Genomic DNA, 15,107 nt, shown 5'->3' on the forward strand with positions numbered 1-15,107 from the left:
ACCGCTGCTGATGCCGATGAAGCTGACGCTGCTGACAAGTCTGATGCTGGCGTTGATGACACCTATAGCTGCTGCTGCTGCTGATAGTGACAAGGCGAACTGCTGTTAGTCATCATCATCATCATGATCAGAATAAGACCCCTGCTGTTGGGGGTGTCAGTGATGGCAGCAAGGATCTCAATTGCTCTCAGATGTCTGGGCTTCGGGATTTATCCTCCTCCGCTCGGGGTGGGGTGGGTGGGGGAGAGTGAGGTGGGTTTGGAGGGATGATGCAATTGATAGGCCTGTGTGCGTGTGAATGGAGAGCGGTGGCGCTGCGGTTAGCGCACTGCACGACCGAGCCCCTGCGGGTCTGAGTTTGAATCCCGCTCGCGACTAAATATCACGACATCTGTGGGCGTCTCCTAGGTCAACTCTGTCTTAAATGAGTACCCGGTGTGGGAGATGTTAACGACCTCGCCTGGTCTACAGGATATCGTGGGTACGATCTCCACCCTGACGCCTGCTGCATATTGGGAGCTTGCGTGTCTCTTTCTCCCAGTAGTCGTGTGGATTTTTCTCCGGGTCCTCCGGTTTTTCCCTCCACATTTAGAATCAACATCACGCTTTTAGAGTATTTGGCTGCTATGCATTTCCACGTGATCAGCCACTTCGTTGAGCTATCATTTGTAGCAAAGTTGCCTCTGAAAAGAGTTATATAACAGTTATCTCCGCCTGATGAAGACCGCTTGTGTTGCGATCGAAACGTCGTGTTTTTTTTGTACTTTTAACGTATTTTTAATTTATTTTTATTTTCTATCAACGTTACTTTACCGAATAATAATAAAATAAAACATAATAACATAATAAAATACAATTCTCACAAGAGAATTGTATTTTATTATTGTGAGAATTGTATTTTATTATGTTTTTATTTTTATTATTTTATTATTTCCCTTCTACGTGACTTTACCGAAAGAACCAAGAAGACAGCACTGGGAAGTTATTGGCCGTCTACATCAGCCGGAGTCTGTGGGTCTTTGTTGAGTCTATGGGTCTCTATGTGAGTATGAATATCTCTGTGGGAGTATGTGGGCCTCTGTGTGAGTCTATGGGCTACGTGCCAGTCTGTGGGTCTATGTGGGGGTCTGTGGGTCTCTGCGCGAGTCTATGGGTTTCTCTGTGGGAGTATGTGTGTCTCTGTGAGAGTTTGTGGATCTGTGTGAATATATGGGTCTCTGTGGAAGTCTGTGCGTCTCTGTGGTAGTCTGTGGGTCTTTGTGCGAGTCTGTGGTTCTCCATGTGAGTCTGTGGGTCTCTCTGTGGGAGTAGGTGAGTTTCTCTGTGAGTCTATGTGTGTCTGTGTGAGTCGATGGGGTTTTTCTCAGTCTATGAGCCTCTGTGTGGGTCTATGGGCTTCCGTGGGAGCCTATAGGGCCCTGTGGGAGACGATGGGTCTCTGTGGGTTTCTGTGAGAGTCTTAGCAATGGAATTCATAGAAGACGACGGTGGTGGGGGGGGGACGCATTTGCCCAGCATTGGAAAGCTATAGGTTGACAACAACAGCACTTGCCCCAAGAGTCTATGTAAGCTACCCGTGGGAGCTTTATCTTTGTCAGGTGTGGGGGGCAGGCGGGGGGTGTCTACAGATCTACAGAACGGAAGGAAGAGCCTTCTGGGAAAAATTATGACTGCCCCCCTCCCCTCCTCCTCTTGGCTCCTTTCAACTCCGGCTCTTAACTCCAGATTTTTTTTCGTTATTTTATTTCATTATTTATTCGTTCTGATGTTAAATATTTTATGATCGCCGCCCGCTCGTGGGGTCTGGTTTGAATTCCGCGTGAATCTTGGCCACGGGTAGAGGAGGAACACGTTGAGGAGACTTCATCGTTTATGCCGTGTACTTTCTGGTGCTGTTATAACTTCAATAGATAGGCACGTTTAAACGTCGGCGGAGCGGTGGCGCAGCAGTGAGCGCACACCGCGCTCTGGCCTCGAGACATTTGGGGCCAGGTTAACAGGCCGACGTCATCGGACCGATAGCGCAGTGCGCTGGCCACACGACTCCACCACCTCCCGCAAAGACAAAGACACGTGTCGATACTGTACACAGACGCATGCACTGCGACCGTCAACAAGACGCGCTAAGACGAAGATTTCTCCTGTGCAGCCTTGGCGGACTTGGGGCAAGCGCTGTTCGCGAGTGGCACCGACACGGCGCACGAGGAAGGCTGAACGATTAATCGATTTCAAATGAAATCGCAATTTGAAACAATGCGATTAGAAAATCGCAAAGGCTGCGATTTTTTACTATTTGAAAAGTCGGATTACTTTGTTATTGGAATTGTTTTCTTTTGTATCTTTATTTATTTAACTTAACAATTGTTCTATGTTGATTGTTCTATTTCAATTAACATTTTTTTTTATATAAATACATGTTGGAAGCAATTCATATCTCGTACGTTCTCATCCTTGCATTAGAATATATATAAAGCAGTTAATATGTTGCTGGTATCATGTGGTAATGCTCCATCACGTGTTTAAATCGATTGCACAGTGAATATTGAACTGAAGCTTTACTTACATTTTTTAAAATCGCAAATCACATCGCAATATCTGTAAAAAAAAAAATCTCAATTTGATATTTTCCCCAAAATCGTTCAGCCCAACACACGAGGTTGCTATGTTGTCAACACGACGCCCGACCGCCTTTGTCTCTCCAGTGGCGATGTTTACGCAGCGCACGAGGTGCTCGTTTAAGGCTGAGTCGATCTGGTAGGGGAGGTCCAGGCCCGGTTCAGATATTTATCGGCTCATTGGTGTTGGTGGCCGTGGGCGGGAATCTACACCGCCAGCCTCTCTGGACATCTGTGAAACTGCTGGAAATCTCTTGTTTAACACAAACAAAAGCTTTACAGCTCATCGGATTCCTCCAGTAAAAAAAGCATTCTGAATTTGAGACGCATACGCGCAGCAGTCCGATACCCGCGGACCTCCCTCCCCTCCCCTCCCTCTCCACCCTCCCTCCCCCCTTCCCTCCCCTCCCCTACCTCCCTTCACTCCCCTCCCCTCCCTCCCGCCCCTCCCTCCCTCTCCTCCCTCCCTCCTCCCCCCACCCTCCCTCCCCCCTCCCCTCCCTCCACCCTCCCTCTCCCCTCCCTCCACCCTCCCTCCCCCCCTCCCTCCACCCTCCCTCCCCCCCTCCCTCCACCCTCCCTCCCCCCCTCCCTCCACCCTCCCCCCCTCCCTCCACCCTCCCCCCCCTCCCCTCCCTCCACCCTCCCTCCCCCCCTCCCCTCCCTCCCTTCACTCCCCTCCCTCCCCTCCCTCCCTCTCCTCCCTCCCCTCCCCACCCCTCCCTCTCTTCCCCTCCCCCCACCCTCCCTCATCCCCCCTCCTTCCCTCTCCCTCCCTCCCTCCGCCTCGCCACATGTCGCGGGGCACGTGCCGTGCCGTCCGTCGCCAACGCGGATCGGCGATGGGATTTGGCAGCAGCAGTGGCGACTTCCACGCGCGCTCTTCCTTGTCGGTTTGGAAAGGGATCGACGATCAGCCCGAGATCAATATGGGGGGGGGGGGGGGGAGCCGCTCGCGGGAGGGAGCAGGAGGAGGAGGAGTTTCACCTGCGCGAGAGATCTGTGCTCCCTGTGCATTGCGCGACCCCCCACCCCCAATCGCTCCTCTCATCCATCCCAACCGGTTTGCGTAGTAACGGCATTACTAGCTGTGGGGGTATTGTAATCGGTCAGGTAGGGGCCCTTAATGTTTTATTTGTCTCGCGCGGTCGCACCGAGGCTGTTGTTATACATTTGTGTGTGTGTGTGTGTATCGCAGACTCCTCTTGCCTAATCACATCATTTACACGCGTTGGTTTTGTTCTTTTAAACTGTTGTTGAAAACATCTCTCAATGTGGTTGTCAGGGCGCAGGGGGTCCCAACTCGTAGCTTTGGCCACCAGGGTGAGGGTGGGGGGCAAGGCACCCCCTACCCCCCACGCTAGTTACGATACTGATCCCATCCCTACAGCCACCCGTGTCTCCCTTCGCCCCAGCCCCCCTCCTTTAAGCCACTCATCCCATAATCCCGCCTTCCATCCACCGCTACATCCATCCCATTCATCCCCTCCACCCCCTCTATCCAACACTTTCCGACACAGTTCTTTGCACTTGCTATCGTGTCTTTGTACTGTTTGTCGCTCTAACGTTCAGACCCCGTGTCCCGCCTGGACATCTGTGAAAAAGAGCTTCACAGCTTATCGGATTTCTCCGGGATAAATAGAGATTCTGATTCTGATCTCCTGCGAGCCAGCGATGTAACACTCCGTCCAGCACCTGCACGCGAGCTGATTCCATCGCTCCATCTCTTTTTTTTACGATCAGAGGAAACAAGAAGATGCTCGGTGTAGTCGGCACTTTGCTTCGTTCATCATTTCGTTTTTTTTTCAATGCTTTGCTTTATGTAACCCCCCATTTTTAAATGAAAGATTTCACAAAAGATTTCACGCTCTGCTCTCCTTACCCCTTCTCTCTCTCTCTACCCCCTCTCTCCCTACTCCATGTCTATGTTCCCCCTATGTTTTCTATGTAATATTTGTAATATTACTATTTAAAAAAATGTTCGCTGGACGTGTTATCCTGTCTCCCGCGCCTACTGGACATCTGTGCAAAAAAGCTTTTTAACTCATCGGACTTTCTCCAGTATATATATTTAAAAACGTTCTGATTCTGAAACCCCGTCCACGCGTTCGCTGCACACTCTTGCGTGCACGCGCGTCGAACTTCTTTCGCGCCGTACGTAGCCCAACCGCGATACATCTGCTCCAAGTTCTTTATCGGGGTCCGGTGGCTTCGTGATCCGCGGCACTTTCCACCGATCGATTAAAACAAAAAATACGAAACTTTATTTATTCTCCGGACACTCAAAAAAAAACAACAACCGCACGGATAGGTCATTAACCTTCATGGCACATTGCACCGTAGCCGCCCACTGCGGTTGGCAGGCCGACCCACGTGTCCTTCTTGCACGTGGCTGCTGCTGCTGCTGCTGCACGCGCTAATGATTGTCTGGATCCGTGCTTGTTAAGTCGATGCAGATGCTCCAGTGGATGATGACGATGACGATGATACGAGTGTCATTGCTGCTGCTGTTGCTGTTGCTGCCCCTGCTGCTGCTGTTGCTGCTGCTGTTGCTGCTGCTGCTGTTGCTGCCCCTGCTGCTGTTGCTGCTGCTGCTGTTGCTGCCCCTGCTGCTGTTGCTGCTGCTGCTGCCCCTGCTGCTGCCCCTGCTGCTGCTGCTGTCCCTGCTGCTGTTGCTGTTGCCCCTGCTGCTGTTGCTGCTGCTGTTGCTGTCCCTGCTGCTGTTGCTGTCCCTGCTGCTGTTGCTGCTGCTGCCCCTGCTGCTGCCCCTGCTGCCCCTGCTGTTGCTGCTGCTGCTTCTGCCTTTGGAAGCAGGAGAGGCCCTTTAACGACGCTCCCACCACAGCCGACGCGTCTCCGTGCGCAGCTGTGTCACGCACCTTCTACTGAACAGGGCGGTCCGCTTGTATTGGTGGTCTCGTCACCCAAACCATCAGAAACTCGTCCCCAAATGCGAAGCCTAAGCAACTCGTGCATAGTCAAGCAGCCACTAACGCCGGTCGTAATGCTGACCCGCACTAACTAGTCCCCATCAGACACGAGTTCCAGGCCTAATACTGACACTAACCCTAGCCAACTAACCAACCCGACACTACTAACAGCCCGAATACTGACGCTAAGCCTAGTTAACCAGTCAATCAGCAAATAGAACGAGCCAACCAGCCACTAGAAATACCCCTCCCACTGACCTTAACTCAGTGGACAACGAGATACTACTACTGGCCACGATACAAACCCGAACCCTAATCAACCAGCTAATTTGTCACTAAAAATAGCCAACCAGCTGCCAGTTTTCTAACTAGTCATCATAACTTCAAACCCAAGCCCTAACCTCAGCACCTCCGTCTGTTGCTGTTTGAGACTGGGCTCTGAAGAAAGCTGTCTGGTGTGGATCAATCAGTTTCAACGACAATGCATCAAACACTACAGAGCATGTGTTTTTTTTGTTTGCATGATGACCACGAGTAAATGTGGTCAATGCAGACATGATTCCTTGAAAAAAAAGGTTTCAGTTTGGTGTTGAAACATCTTAACACAGCTGTTTTATTGCCAGAAAGGGTAAAAACCGATTGTTATGTGTGGCTAGGTGGTTTCCCTTTAAACATATCGTTCACGTCAGTTTTCCAACTGCACGAGTTTTTTGTCACGGTTGTGCTGCTGCACGGCTCTCCGAGTGTACGTTGTTTTCGGTTTGTACCCACGTGGTTGGTCAGCACGATGTCCGACGTTTCGCTGCACGTGCTGGCAGCTATTCTGAACCACGTGACCGTTCTGATCTCTTCGAAGAACATCAACCCGTCACGCCAACTCCGGTCATCCTCGCGGCGGCTTTTGGCTCGTCATCGAACAAGCAAAGTCACTTGCTTCTGCGGCCGTCTGGAATGCTCTCCCCTCCGATATTAGGAAGCCACTGGAGCTATGCACTTTGAAAACTAGATCGAAAACTAATTTCTTTAAAACTATTTTTTGTGTTTAGTTCGTTGTCTTTTCCCCCGCACCTTCAATTAGCACGATTTGCTACGTACAATGGGAACGAATCTTCTTGGTTCTTTCGGGAAAGTCACGTAGAAGGGAAATAATAAAATAATAAAATAATAAAATAAACATAATAAAATACAATTCTCACGACGTTTCGGCCACAACGCAAGCAGCCGTCCTCGGGTGAAGAACAGGTCTGTCTTTCCGAAGAACAGGTCTGTCTTTCCGACAGGTCTGTCTTTCCGACAGACCTGTTCTTCGCCTGAGGACGGCTGCTTGCGTTGTGGCCGAAACGTCGTGAGAATTGTATTTTATTATGTTTTATTTTTATTATTTCATTATTTCCCTTCTACGCGACTTTACCGAAAGAGCCAAGAAGATGAATCCCTGCAAGTCACGAAAGCTTTAAATCGAAATTTTATGGGAATGAAGTTAAACACACATACACATTTCGATTTAAAGCTTTCGTGACTGCAGGGATTCATCTTCTTGGTTCTTTCGGTAAAGTCACGTAGAAGGGAAGTAATAAAATAATAAAAATAAAACATAATAAAATAATTCTCACGACGTTTCGGCCACAACGCAAGCAGCCGTCCTCAGGTGAAGAAAACATGTCTGTCGAGAAGACAGCGTCTGACGCTGTCTTACTTCCCTTCTACGTGACTTTACCGAAAGAACCAAGAAGACACATACACATACATACAAGAAAGCGTAAGAATGCTCCCGCGGGGTCGCCCCGCAAAACCAGCCGGCGAACTTGTCTGTTTTCGCAGCTCCGTCGGGTTTCGTTTGCACCACCGCTGTTGGCAGGCGCCCTGTGTTTCAGTTGCCCCACGGCACCGCTGTCCGTGGTGGAATTTGATGGCATCTTAATCCCTGAAAATTACCCACCGGGCCCTCTTGACATCTCACAACCCCTACAGGCCAAGAGGTCAGTAGGCTGTGGGGCCCCTGGCTGGCTTCAGAGCACATGGGGAGCTGCTAAGAACGGGCCTGTGTGGCACGAGTGTGTTCCCCGTGTCAAAGATGTTTCTTGTCACTTGAATTTTCTCGTGTCCATGTCCGTGCCGGTGATTTTCTTTTTTTTTTATTTTGGTCCAAATTAAATGTCCCAGTCTGAGCGAACGCCTTTGGCGGGGCTGCGGTGCGCTGCTCCAAACGTGGAAAACAAACGTGTCTTGTCAAATGCATCCATTGTGCGCCGCGGTGGAGAATTAATACAACGCGTAATTCGAAAGACCTCTGTCGGTTAATTTGGCGGATGAAAGCCTCCCCCAGGCCACGTTGGTCACGAGTTGATGTTGAAACCACTGTTCAGTGTGGGACTGGTGAAAAGAGGTGGCCAAGACTGGGTCATATCTCTAACTCGCAACCGATGTCCACGTGCTTTTAGTTGTTTGCTGCTTAGCGTTTTGGGGACTTTTGCGTCGGTGAGGAACAAACGGGATAAACGTCATAGTTGGAACTCAGGTCCCCCCCCCCGGTTTTGTTACGGAGCGCGCTAAGCTTGCGCTAGCCAGCCGCACCACCACAAATTGTCCCTGAAGGACCCTGTGTTGGTTCTCTGTAATGTTTGAGCTTTTGTCTCCTGCTTTGTGTTGCTGCTGCGCTTACGCGCCACGGATCTCCCTCGTAAAATAGCCGCGTCACTGGCTAAAAGGGGATCATCCGTGTGTAACAAATCAACAGTGATCTCGCAAACTCCAACCGCGGCTCTATCGCCGTTAGATAGAACGTACGATGTTCCGTTTCGTTTATGACTCTCTATTTTGTTTTAGCCCTAGGATTGTATCGTGTTTTATTTATTTATTTTACACTCGTAATTGTTGATGTTGACCGTGTCTGTTGACTGTGTGCATGATGATGATGCACGCTGTTCTCAAACACGCAGTTCGGTCGTGATAATGTTTATCACGTCGCTGCTTCCAGCAGGCCCTCCGCTAGAGGGAGCCGTGATTATGATTTCAGTTGTGTAACTTATTATTTTATAATCTGTTGCCCTGGCATCTGTTCGCATTTTTAATTCGTCCTCCTTGTAACCTTCAACTGTTGTGACGTTTGGGATAATGATGTTGAATTCTAGATTCGGATGAAGTGCATGATGCTTTAGCCTTGCTTTAAAATAATAATTGGACTCATCTGTTATTGGGTTTCATTCTGAATGTTGAGCTTTTGCGCGAGAACAACCCGTGTACAGTTTGACAGATGATTATTGCACTCAAGTTCTCAACGGACCGTTACATAGTCTTCAGGGAATCAGAACACATTTTTAAAATTGATAATTCTCAACATGCCACATTGGTGTAAAGTGTCGTCTCCAACTCTTATTACCACTCTGTCTTTCTGTCATCTCTATTGACGTGATCCGAAGAAGGGCGTTGACTTAAAACGTCGCCCATTAAATATTTTTTTTGTTTTAAGCCAACAATGTTATTGATGAATGTGTTGAGTTTATTTTATTGATATAATAACCGTGCACCACTTTCAACACGGCAACAGCAGCACTGCCATCTAGCGTGTACTTCTCCACACTGCAAAGGTGGCTGAGCGCAAAGCAGAGGTCGCAACCGGGTACCCGATACCCGTACCCTACCCGATACCCGGCTACCCGTACCCGGCCGGGTACGGGTACCCGTTTGCGACCCTGGTGCGGCCGGGTACGGGTAGGCCGTGAGTCACCGGTGAGTAACCGTTTGTCACTCATTTCGGGTAGGGTACGGGTAGCGTACGGGTACCCGTACCCGGCCGGGTATGGGTACCCGTTTGCGACCCTGGTGCGGCCGGGTACGGGTAAGGACTCAAAACCCGTTTGCGACCTCTGGCGCAAAGGGACAGCTTGGGTTGGCACCGCGATGTTCTGTCCAACATTCGACGTTTAAGGTCCACGTGCTGATTAAGCTGGCCCGGCGCGTGGAGGGAGGGAGGGGGGTGGGGCGAAACGCGACAGCACAAAAAACGTTACGTATTGGAATGTTTTTTGTTGACACTATATTCGATTTAAACAAATTATTTGGTGACGCTGCTCTTGCTGCTTGAGCAGTGGTGCACAAGTACAGATAACAGCGATTACACTCGACGCACTCGTCACTGCGCGTGGCCCGAAAAGCAAAATGACATGACAGGCGACGTTTCGGGCAACGACCCTTCGTCACAGCACGCACGTAGAGAAGCCAAGAGAGAGGGAGGTTAAAATGTACGATCGATAACATGTCACCGAGTGACGGGTAACGCACATCGATATTCAGCAGTTCGCGATTCGCTGGTGAAAATTCCACGTGACCATGACGGGAGCCAGAACAGTAGAACCCCTCTTCACGATCACCCCTGTTCACGACTAATCGATTAACGATTGGCCTCCATAGAGCCCAAATTGTAGTGCATAGTGTAGTGTATAGTAGTGTAGTGTATAGTAGTGTATATTAGGATAGTGTATTGTAGTGTATAGTGTAGTGTATAGTGTAGTGTATAGTAGTGTATAGTGTAGAGTAGAACCCCTCTTAACAAGCAACCTTGTTAATGATTAATCATTTAACGACGGGCCTCCATAGAGCCCCATGTGTTCGCTTACCGACCATTCCCCTGTTAACGACGGGCTGTTGTAGGTACTGTAAATATGAATGAATGCATTGAATAACCGTGCTTATTTTAATATCACGTTTATAATGTTGTCAATATCTTTATGTGTTAATATACATTGTTTAAATATGATCAAGTACGTGTTTTGGGTGAAAAGGGTCGTAATTTTGATGCTATCGCAACGAATTAAGCCTTTAACGTGTATCACCTACTATAATCACCCAGAAATGTCTGTCCGTCCCGCGCGTGACGTCACTCCACATTAGGTTCACCCCCCGCGTGACGTCACTCCACATGAGGCCCACCCCCCCCCCTCATTAATATTCATGAGTGGGTGGAAATTTACACTAACGCACAAGAAGGTGGCGCAATCCACATGCCGCACCCCTCCCCTCATTAATAATCATGAGCGGGTGACGTCACTCCACATGCCGCACCCCTCCCCAATAACCATTAGCGGGTGACGTCACTCCACATGGGGCAACCCCTACTGCAATATACGTCCGTCCTTAGGGGCCGTCCATAAATGACGTCACGCACCTGGGGGGCGTCAGACATTTGTGACGATGTGTGACGAGGGGGGGGGGGGGTTGAGAAATGTGACGTCACATCAAAATGCGCAACTATAAATATAGACAACACGTTCTACTTAATTAAATATACTTTTTAATAAATGTTTTCTCCTACAACATCAGAGTGCAGCGCCACATTAAATACGCACTACAATGACAACAGTTTAACGCGATTTGAAGCATGTTTTATTTGGGGGGGGGCAGAGCTTTGTGACGTCATATTTGAGGAGGGGTCTGACTTTTGTGACGCCGTGTGACGAGGGGGGGGGGTCAAAAATCGTCTAAAATCGCGTGACGAAATTTATGGACGGCCCCCAATATAGTTTCCATGACTTTGCCCTGCCCAAGCCAAACATACATTTTAGATCATTTCATGACCAGGTCGCTAATGAAAAACAAGGCAATGCCTCAGTGGGCTTTTACTGGCAAGATAAAACAATATATAGTTTAGTTTTATTTGTGTGTATATTGTAAGTGATTTCATTACCCTTCCTATACTTTGCACTCCTATCGTGTCTTTGCATTGTTTGTTGTTGTGACGTTCTGACCCGCCCCTCCATTGGGCATCAATGACAAAGAGTTTCATAGCTCATAAGATTTCTCCAGTATAAATATTTTGACTTTAATCCCAAACCGTCTTATGTGATCCAATCCACGTGTCCTCTTTTTCTGTGCTTTTGTGCAATAAACACGTTCCTGAGGAGGGAGCTGGTAGGAACGTTGGGTTGCTCGGTCAATGGCCAGGGTCAACGGCGGCGTGGTGTATTCCGCAAATATGCCCTACTGTGAGAGCGGGCACAAGCCGGCGTGAGTAGGTTAAACGTTGAGTTTTATAAGGGCACCACGGGGTGACCAGCCCCTCCCCACCCAGCCCCACCCCTCCCACCCCCACCCAGCCCACCCTCCCTACCCAGCCCTCCACTAGATATTACACAACTAGGAACGCATACATTTGATACGTAGAGTGTGTGCAAAAAATTACAATTCACAGATGTTTTCTCGCTTATTTGAACTATTTACATCCCAGTGGTGGAAATTCCTCGTTCCTATGACGGGTACCAGTATTGACGGGGGGGGGGGTCTGAAGCCTTCATCCAGCAGTGGATTATTCATGGCTGATTATGAGAAGGTGCATAGTGCAAGTGTATGTTGGACAGACAAATAATAAGATGGCACGCACACACGTTTCACAAGAGAGGTTTAATGCGAGTTGTTCTTAACGACTGCCAAACTTGTAAACTTTTGAGCGTTTATCATAATTGCAATAAGTACGGTGCGTTTCCTTCCTTCAAAAACATCAGATTAAAACTAGAGTCCACTCCCCTCTCCATAATCACTGCGTGACTACGGCCAACCCACCAAATCACTCCTCACCTCTTCCAACCGACTCAACGGACGTGTCATCGGACATGCTGTTCAAGTAAACTTCAATATCCAGAATAATTAAAAGGAAATTTGTGAATATGCGTGTCTGAAATGTTTAGCATACTTCCCAACATGCAACAAACTTGAGATTTGGCATGTGAGTAGCTTCCAGACTGTACACAATGCAAAAAGTATAAAAATTGACTTTTGCATTTTGGGGGGAGGGGGGGGCAATAATGGATATAATGTATTGCACGGCAAGTGAGCGGTGACGTCACATTTGTGACGTCACATCTGTGATGTCACCGCACGCGGTAGCGTTACGCAGTGTGCCTGCTGACGTGTCGTTAAATGTGTCGTCAAACCCGTCACCACCTGACACAGCCAACGAGTAAGGTTTGTCGCGTAAACTAAACGTGCCAATTCGTTACTTCAGCACACCGGTGCGTTTGGAGAGTAAACCCAGAACGTTGACGATTCGAGTTCGACGTTTCGGCGGTGATTACAACAACCAGCTTCATCAGGCGATGAGCCGGAATTGTGAAGAAGTCCTCCTGCTTCGATCTTAAATTAGAGCAAAAAGTAACATTCTTTTTAAACACGCTTTAATGAAATGTACCGTGCTAGTAATGTAAGAACTCCACGACTCCAGGAAGTAGCCCCGAAGCTTGCCATAACGTACGGGACCGTGGGCAATTACAGCCAACGTCAGTTTACCGTGGACAATTAGAGCCAAGCCGAAACATAACATATAAAAAAATGATGTTTAAAATATATATTTTAGTATTGTCATCAGTATGACATAAGTATACCAAGTTTGCAGTCGATACCACATTGGGAAATGGGTTAAAATTTAGTTACAATATTTCAGGATACGACAACAACAAAGCGTGTAATTAAAAAGTAATGTCATCAGTGTGAAGTAGTTCAGGGACTGCTCTACTTACGAACATTTGACTCACGAACTTTCAAAGATACGAACAAAGCTGTCCGTATGTCCAGTTGCCTGTTCGGACCGAGAGTCGTAAGTTCAACCACCGAGCAATAAATTATGGCGGTGGTGGCATCTACATCTTGCAGAACATGAAGGACCAGTGCCATCTATATCTGCAAGACACGAAAAACCAGTGGCATCAACATCTACATATTATACAAACCTTAAACGCCATTCCCAATGTTTTGTGTACATGCCGTACAACCTGTTTGGAATCTACAAAGTTGGACTTACGAAGAAATCGACTTGAGAACAGACCTCTGTAACCTACTCTTAGGTTTTTTTCGGTAAAGTCACGTAGGTAAAAAATAAATAATAATAAATAATATTTTTTATTTTTAGAAATAAAATAACCTAACTCGTTCGTAGGTCGAGGAGTCTGCATCAAGTCATTGGAACGTTTCGTTTCTGTGACAAACCTTACTGATTGGCTGTGCCGGGTGGGTGGCAGGTTTAACAACACATTTTTATTTACGCTAACACCCCCCCCCCCCCCCCCAAAAGAAAAACTTTATTATGGATAATATTGATCGTGAACGCCTTACTATCACTAACTAGCACGTGTTAAACGGGTAAATGAAAAGTAACCTTAACCAAGATGGCCGTCCCTGTGCTTGGGGGCGGGGGTGGGGGCTTTGGGGGGGGTTGGAAGATGGTTAGAGGGTGGGGTGGGGGTTTTGTGGGGTTGGGGTTTGGGGGGTGAGGTGGGGGTTTGGGGGGGTGGGGTGGGGGTTTGAGGGGGGTGGGGTGGGGGTTTGGGGGGGTGGGGTGGAGGTTTGGGGGGGGTGGGGTGGGGGTTTGGGGGGGTGGGGTGGGGGTTTGAGGGGGGTGGGGTGGGGGTTTGGGGGGGTGGGGTGGGGGTTTGGGGGGGGTGGGGTGGAGGTTTGGGGGGTGGGGTGGAGGTTTGGGGGGTGGGGTGGGGGTTTGGGGGGTGAGGTGGGGGTTTGGGGGGATGAGGTGGGGGTTTGGGGGGGAAGTGGGAGGGGGGGTGAGGTGGAGGTTTGGGGGGTGAGGTGGGGGTTTGGGGGGATGAGGTGGGGGTTTGGGGGGGAAGTGGGAGGGGGATGGGGGGTGAGGTGGGGGTTTCGGGGGGAGTGGGGGGTGTTGGAGGGGTGGGGGGCGTCCTCGGCCCCCGGAGCTCTTCCGGGTTCGCGCAGCCGAACCGAACGAGGCAGCGGTTTCGTGTCCACGGGTTCGCGTCCCAGGCTCGGCGTTTATATTTTATTCTTAAAGGTTATTATTTTCTTCAACAATGAAATCGATTAATCATTACAGTTAATCTCGTCGTCGTCACCGCCTTTAAGAATTTGTTTAGGAGGGGTTTTTTTTGCGCGTTTGTTTATCCGTAAAAGGGGTGGTGGTGGAGTTGTTTTCGTTTGTTGAGGCGCGTAGCTGAGGCCGCGCTGATGGTTGACGCCTCCCGCCTAGGCCCGACTTAAGGTGAGTTCACCCACCACGAGCGTTCCAAACAATGCAATGTAAGAAGGAGGAGGATGTTTTATATTTTTTTTATCGCTATTAATCTGCGATTAATAAGCAATTGACGTCGGTTGGCGCTTGCCGTGTCTTTAAGGAGATGCGATGTGGTCAATTTGTGTGCGCGTTCGCCTTGGGAGAAACCCAAGTCGCACTGTTGCACGTTACGGTGTTCGCCTTATAACTATGGCAGTGCTGTTATTATCCACGTGCGAATAGTCGCGTTAAGTTCTCGACGGTACTTGTGTTGAACGCAAGTGATAGAATGTGGTTTTAGCCCCTCTAATGTTTGATGTGTACAGTGCCGTGCGTGGTTTGTGTGGGGAGCGGTGGTGCAGCGGTTAGCGCGCCGCGCTACGAACCTGGCGATCCGTGGTTCGATTCCCACTCACGATCATCTGAACCGGTACTAGGCCTCTAATGAGTACCCCTCGGTGTTTAAACATCACCACCGGGGAGACAAAGGTGGCCGGGCGTTGTGCTGGCCACCCCACCACCACCACCCCCTCGTGTGCCGTGCCGGGCTTCGTA

The 15,107-nt window shown here is 49.2% G+C and overlaps 1 protein-coding gene across 1 annotated transcript in view; it reads left to right on the forward strand.

Moving 5' to 3' along the window:
• The first annotated feature begins 14,220 nt into the window (after positions 1-14,220).
• WIPF2 (WAS/WASL interacting protein family member 2) overlaps positions 14,221-15,107 on the forward strand; it is a 37,412-nt gene continuing 36,525 nt past the window's right edge. Inside the window, exon 1 of the mRNA XM_078865984.1 lies at positions 14,221-14,540. The gene's annotated coding sequence lies outside the window, so the exon portion shown is untranslated. The remainder of the gene's footprint in view (positions 14,541-15,107) is intronic.

This window comes from Lampetra fluviatilis, chromosome 21 (assembly GCF_964198595.1).
Source record: "Lampetra fluviatilis chromosome 21, kcLamFluv1.1, whole genome shotgun sequence".
NCBI classification, from domain to species: domain Eukaryota; kingdom Metazoa; phylum Chordata; class Hyperoartia; order Petromyzontiformes; family Petromyzontidae; genus Lampetra; species Lampetra fluviatilis.